Raw genomic sequence first — 7,438 nt, 5'->3', positions numbered from 1 at the left:
AGAAAAGTAACTGTAAAATATTATTTACAACTTAATAATTCTTTAAATATATTTTCTAAACCAACGGTTTTTAAACTTTTTTTCGTGTTTTACCCCTTTATGGAAATTTATTACCAATATTCAAAATAATGTTTAATTTTGAGAAAAATAAGAATATTTTTTAACTTAAAGCTTATTAAATATAAGAAAATAATGAATTAAAAAAAAAAATTGACTTACAAAAAACTGCAGTTAAAAATTAATTTATAAATTAAAAAGAAAATTAATAAACACTAACGAAAATTATTTACCCCCTAAAACAAGGGAATTTACCTCTAGGGTAAATATAACTCAGGTTATAAATCGCTGTCCAAGACTATGCAGTGAATAAACTACAAATCATATATTTTACTGGTGACCTACTACACCCGTTTTTTTCAATATCTGAGTCCTAACTAAGACCAAAACGGATTTGAATAAATGGAAATATTAGGAATAAACATTTTTTTTTTTGATTCCAAATATCCATAATTTAGAAGATGACGATAATGAATTTATCAAACAGGCCCCTGTTAATTTAGAAGCTCTAAGCCAGGGTTTCCAAAAGTTTTTTCATAATGACCCCTTTGAAGAAGTTAAAAGAGTTTAGGACTTTCTCTAACAACATTTATCAAAACAAAACTGATCTAAATTACGCCTAATAATGTGGCCTCATTGCTTTTCTGCAGCTTATGTCTCCTTAACTTTCTAAAACTGCCTACTTTGAAAAGCTTTAGTATGTTATAAATTTGAAAGCTACCCTTTAGTACACCTAAGACCTTTATTTTGCTCTCTACCATAAAGTACATGAAATCTAGTGTGAGTTTCAAGTTATGGCCTTGTGGCTCCCTCTTTTACAGCTTTTGGCCCCTAAAATTTTTCCTTAATACGTAGTGTAAGTTTCAAAACTACTATCAAATACGCTTAAGACCTTTTCATACTCTTCACCATGGATTCTAGAATATCTTAAGCTGTAGGTTTTAATCTATGGCCCCTTAACTAGTCACGCACCCTTTTCTCCACACCAATGTCCCCTTTGCAGCTTATTGCCCACTACAATTGATAAATCTTTTTTGATGCTAAAAAATAACAAAGTATTATATGAAAAAACATTAAGTAAACTTAAGTTTTTAATTTAAACAAATTAGTTTTTTGATTTATGATAAGTATACTTTATTTTTTCATGACACAACGAATTTAATTTAAAATGTTTAAATATAAGTTTTGTTTGAAACTCAGTTAAAATTTTAATTTAGTTAAATTTTATACATTAGAGTAAGTTGAGTTAAAAATTAATATTGCTGATTTTACCCATCTATGTTTATAAAATTTATGCTGCAAGTAGTAATATGTAACAAAAGAAAACCAAGTAAAACATTTTTAACTTACATGTTTTGAAAACATTTTTATGTCCTGAATCGGCCGAATTTTGATTTATTAAAGATGTTTGACCATAATTTGTTGATCAATAACATTAAATTATAAACATTTCTATGCTGTGATAGATTTAATAACTGTATATTATCTAAATAAGTATTCATAAGAATGCGAAACATACACAAAATTTAAACCCTATAAACTTTAAGTTTAAATCATTTTGATTTCGAACAGTTTGCATTACATAACTAATTGACATATTATTATTTACAACTATAAATTCATACAAATTATATGAAGTATTTGTAAAACATAGTTGGTTTACATACACACTTTACAGTTTGTAGAATTTAGTCTTTGTAGTATCATTAAAGTATGCTGCTTTTATTAATTTTGTGTCTAAGCTGTTCGAAATATTCGAAAAACTTATTATTAAATTATCATAAACTTATAACACCTAAAATTTTTAACTACAAACTATTATAGATTAACAAATTATAGATTAACTTTTAAAGAAAATACTACGCATTACAAACTAGAACCATAGTGTTTACTTAATTAAAAATTACAATATATTAAAGTTCTTTAATCTTGAAAAAGTTCTTATTTTTAAGATAATAATATGATACGACAAAAACTTTTTTAATGTTCTAGATTTTTCAAAAAAAAAAACCGTTAATTTTATTTGTTAAAGAAAGTTAAGTTTTAATAAAACAAATGCATTACAAAAATATTTGGTGCGAAAAGATTGGTAAAAGTTATTCAACTTTTTTTTTCAAGTGAGTAGTAACAATATGTTAGAAGCATTTTTACATTATTATTAAAAATATACTCTTTATGACAGTATTTTAGTAAAAAATTGTTGAAGTAATATTAACACTACAACTTAAAATCAAAAAATACTATTGTATTCAAAAAAAATGTTTAGTATAGAATTTTTTAAATTATCTTTAAAGTTATTTTTGTGTTTTCTTAAATCAAAACTCTTTTCTTATTAAGTTTTTCTTTCAAAGCCTAAACAATATTAAAAAGCAAAATAAAGTAGTTTCCAAAAAACTGTTTCTATCAGTATAAAAAAAATGCTAACAAAATATTTGACATGATTGGAGAATTAAGTTCTCATTTTTTTACGAGTACTTATTGTTTAGTTAGTTTTTGAAGTAAATTGTGATCCATAAATGAACATCGCACAATATTTTTCGTACTGAGTAAAATTTTAAGTAGTAATCAAAATAAAAAAATAGGTATTAAAAATATTTTGTTCTTTGAAAGATCTTTTACAAAAATTAAAATTTATTTAAAAACGATTACTACTGAGTAATTTTGTATACTTTAGTTTATAGTATGGGTTTTTAGTATCTATATTTTTAAGCACATATTTAAATAAAAGTAGTTATTATATCTAATTTTGAGACCATAATTACCATATAACAAAACTTAATTTTATCAGTACTTGTTAACTTTAAGTTATGTCATAGGAAAATGTAGATCTAAAAATACTGGGGGAAAATATATATACGTATGGAGAATGTTAAAATTAACTAACAAGGTGTTGAAAAATTAATTTGTAGTAAATACTTTATTTTGTTGTATTTTATTTAATTTGTTATAAATTTTACTCACAAACGGTCGCTTTAGTATTTAATCCCAATTGTAAGATCACAACAGCGGTTTCTCGCGACTATGCCTGCCTGATGAGTCCTAATTAGGACGAAACCGGTTGTAGGTAGTCTTAGATAATGTTGATGATGACGCAAACATCTCAACTTTGTTGCCGAAACAGATATTGGTTATAAATACTTGTAAAACAGTTCTTTGATATAAAGGTTTAGAGAATCTTTCATTTAGAAAAAGCTGGAAATCAAGTGTTTTCAACCTGTAAGACTTAACATTTATTAAGTAAAAAAGTTTAATACATAACCTGTAGTTTCGACAATCAATACACCTTTAAAACGTCAAAATAGATACTTAATAGAAAAAACTGTAACCAAAAAAGTAGCTAAATATCCTATATAGTACTTAGTAAAATAAGTGTTTCCTAAGATGTTGAGCTGTTTCGAGAATTTATAGTAAAAGTTTAATTTGTAATAGCATCTTTATATCGCAAAAAGAAGTTCAAACGTTCTATGCACAACAGGCTTCTTTGCAGACTACATTAATAAAAGTTTCAAACATTATTGATTCAATTTAGATCAAAGACAAACATGGTTATTAACAAAAAAATAAATTTTTCGCGTTATTGATGGTTTCATAAAACGCATGACCATTAGAGTGCATCTGTTGCTCCTCAAAAACGAAAGTTCTAAAATTTTGCTAAATCCATTTTTTGTAGATGGGAAATCACTTGAAAAGAAAGCACAAAAAAAAGCTTTTACAACCGTTACGCTACTTACATTTTTCTATACCTTTCAGTTTTTATACATGTAGATTTTATCACAAAACACATTCTACGCGTTTTCAGTCCATTTCAAGACGCGGTATGTTTAGATTTTTTGCATTGTTTTATTATTTTTTGAAAAAACTTTCTTAAAAGTGTATGAAAACGCGTAAAATATGTTTTTGTGATGTCAACTACAGATGAAAAACTTTCAGTCATAAGCTCGAAATTTTAAGGTCCCGTACAATTAACATAGGTGTTGTTTTCAGAAAAATGCAGGTGGCGTGAAGGAATTAAAAGCTTTTTTGTTTTGTTTTTAAGTGATTTGAATAAGCTCAACTTTAAGGTCGGGGCTGCAGATGTACCTTAATGACCATGACGTTAAATAAAAAGTAAAAAAATAATTTCACCGCACGATCATCATCAACATCATCTAAGACTACCTACGACCGGTTTCGTCCTAATTAGGACTCATCAGGCAGGAATAGTCGCGAGAAACCGCTGTTGTGATCTAACCAAGCAGGCTTAAGTACTGAAGTGACCGTCTGTGGGGACGAAATCGGTCGTAGGATTGTCTCGGATGCTGCTGTTGTTGATCGTGCGGTGAAGTTCATTGTTTACTATCGATGGCATAAAACACTCAACTTTGTTGATGTTGGCCGAAATAAATACTGGTTAAATGAATAGGAAATTTCCATCAAGCATTTAATAAATTTTTAAATTATAATAATTTATATATAACTGTATTTTATCTGTAACTATAAGAGTAATTATTTATACGTACCGTTGTGATGTGGTAATTTTCATTCAAGGTGGACAGCATTTTTCGTTGTCAGGAAAGATTAACCAGAGAGTAATTTTATATAATGTCAGTTTTATCAATGAAAAAGTTCTCCAGGAACAAACATTTATAAACAGAGATAAAAAAGTTGAACTTTATTTACTTAACTATAAATTTTATTAACAATGCAAGGTTTCACTCGCTTGAAACTAATCTAACGAGATCTTCAGTTGTTTAAAATCTTGTTAAAATAGAATTTGAACATTGTATTGTTAATAAAATTTATAATTGATCATTTTCCTTCTGTTTAAATTGAAAATTTGATTGATATCTTTAAAGAGCATTTTATTTTCTTAATTAAATTGCTTTTAATTACAATATACTGGCAAACTTTTCTACTTCACTACCTATATTTCAGTTTTACTAAAAAATGATAATTCCTTTTTAAACTATTTTATACTAATACGGTTTTATGTAAGAGTAAATTTTGTAAGTTTGTGTAATACAATAAAGTATTGAAATTAAAAAAGCTATGGTCCCATCTATGAAGATTACCTCAAAAACTAAAAAGCACCTAGATCTTCATCATCAAGTCCTGAATATTTAGTGAAGTTTCAAATTACGATCTCATACCCTAGGGGGCCTTTTTGGCAAACCTGACCTTATTATTTTGCATTTTCCTTGTTCTTTACTAGTTCGAATACTACTGATAAATCTAAGCAACTAAAACGTATTGATCCTAAAATCTGCATTGATTGGGCAAGATAGTCTGAAATTAGATGCACTTAAAATTCTTGATCAGCGGCGGCTTACTCTTTTTTGATTTGAATTCGCAAGAGATGCTTTCAGTTAAATAACATTATTTGAAGTTGATTCCAGTTCATCCTAATCTAAATTAGTCTCAAATAAAGTATTGAAATTAATTTCTCTTCACAAACTATACTTAATTTTTGATTCATATGTCCTACAAAAAGATAATTTTTACTTGTTATACGTCTTAAGCAAGGTTGGAAATTATTATATATCACTAAAAACTGTCTATTAATTCCTTTAAAAAATTTACTCACTGCTTCAATAAGGTTGTTGACAGCACATTTTATGATAATTGCTGTTTTTCTTAATGAACCTGTAATTTAAAAAAGTCGCATGTTTGTAAGAACTATTAACAAGTGTTGCCACTGGCTGTAGATAGTTTAAAATTTATATCTCATTTCCAGGTTGTCACTCATTAGAGACTTATCAACTAATAGCTCTAAAAAATCCAGCCAATTTGTACCCTACTTAAAATATCTCAAAAGAACATACCACACAAGAAATGAAGTTATCTCAACATAACTTTAATGGCTAACATTGTTATACTTGCTTACAACGGGTAGACGTCATATACAAAGGAGAAGTAACTTCTAATTTTACAATCACTCTTACCTTTGGTCGGTAACTTTGTTTTATTACTAATTCACTTATTTACACTACCACTCTTACTCGCTTTTCTATCAGTTTATTATTATTTTAAGAACCCTTGGTCAGAATTTTTTACTATCACCCCCAACTGTGGGTCACAAATTCTTAGGTTGTTTTAACTCTCGTGCAAATTAAACCTTCGCGCAAATTTCGTCCCCGCTTCCACGGGCTAATTAAACAAAAATTTCAATTATTGACTTTAGTGTCAATTTACACTGACCTTAAGTGTATCATGGGAACTTAAAAAAAATCTTATCAATAACTTGTTCTAATACATGAAACAATTTAGTTATTTTTTAACCGGAATTAACTTACTTGCTCCCTTAAAATATAAACAAATTTTACTGGAGTTTGTTGACAAACTTTTGACCAGCCTGGCTTTTTTGAGGATTTACACGAAATCAGCATATTATGGTTTCAAAAAAGAAGTTTAAAAAACACTAAATACTTCAGGGATGTGACAAACCTGATGCTTTTTGTTATCGAAACAAACTTAAATAACTAATATTAGATAAAAAACAACTAAGCAGAAAAGTACGAAACAAACACTAAAAAATAAAGAAGAGAAACAATAAATGATTAACATTTAAAAATCATAACTAACTTTGAAAAAATATCTTAAAACTACTATTATAAGATAGGTAAAAAACGGAGTTACTTAAAACAAAAAAAAATATAACAAAGTAATTCAAAACTAATAAACATTTAGATTACGAAAAATACTTATACAATTTTTCTTTTATAAATAAAGCACAAATAAAATTTCACTAAAAAATTTCAATACTCCATTAGCAATATTTAATATTTTTGATACTCAAACTTTGAAACTTTTTAACAATCTGAAGTATTTGTATCTGTTATAAAAATATTTTATACAAATCATTAAAATGTTGTAAAACAACAAACAAAATAAAATGTTTAGTATTATTCAGAATTAATTGTCTTTCTGATACTACATGACTCAAGTTATTAAAATTGATTTTCAAACCTTTAAAATTTTTAACTGCTCTTTTGATTTTAGCAAACCAAATGTAGAAGATTAAGAAGCTTTTTAATATTTCTACTGTTAATATAAGAACTTAATTTACTTAAGCAGTTAAAGTATAACAGTTTATAGTTTTTCTTACAAAAAAATTACTTTAATAATAAGTAAAAAGATTAAATTGATAAATAGAAGTATACTTATTAAATCCTTTTTTAAACATTAATGCTGACCAAAAATTTTAACACATAATTACAAATTTAAATAGCTTATCTTTTTATAAAAAGTCCCAACTTTTTAAAAACAAAATTATTTTATTCAACTACTTAAAAACCTGCATATCAAACTTCGATAATAGTATTTATAAATTAAAAAATTCTAACCAAAAAAAAGCTTTTTGTTGCACAAACGTCAATTAAACATGCAACAGAGGTATTGAAGA

Source organism: Thalia democratica, chromosome 4 (genome assembly GCF_965202585.1).
Source record: "Thalia democratica chromosome 4, ktThaDemo2.hap1.1, whole genome shotgun sequence".
In the NCBI taxonomy this organism is placed as follows: domain Eukaryota; kingdom Metazoa; phylum Chordata; class Thaliacea; order Salpida; family Salpidae; genus Thalia; species Thalia democratica.
The sequence above is the reverse complement of the archived record's forward strand: the minus strand, read 5'-3'. Positions refer to the sequence as shown.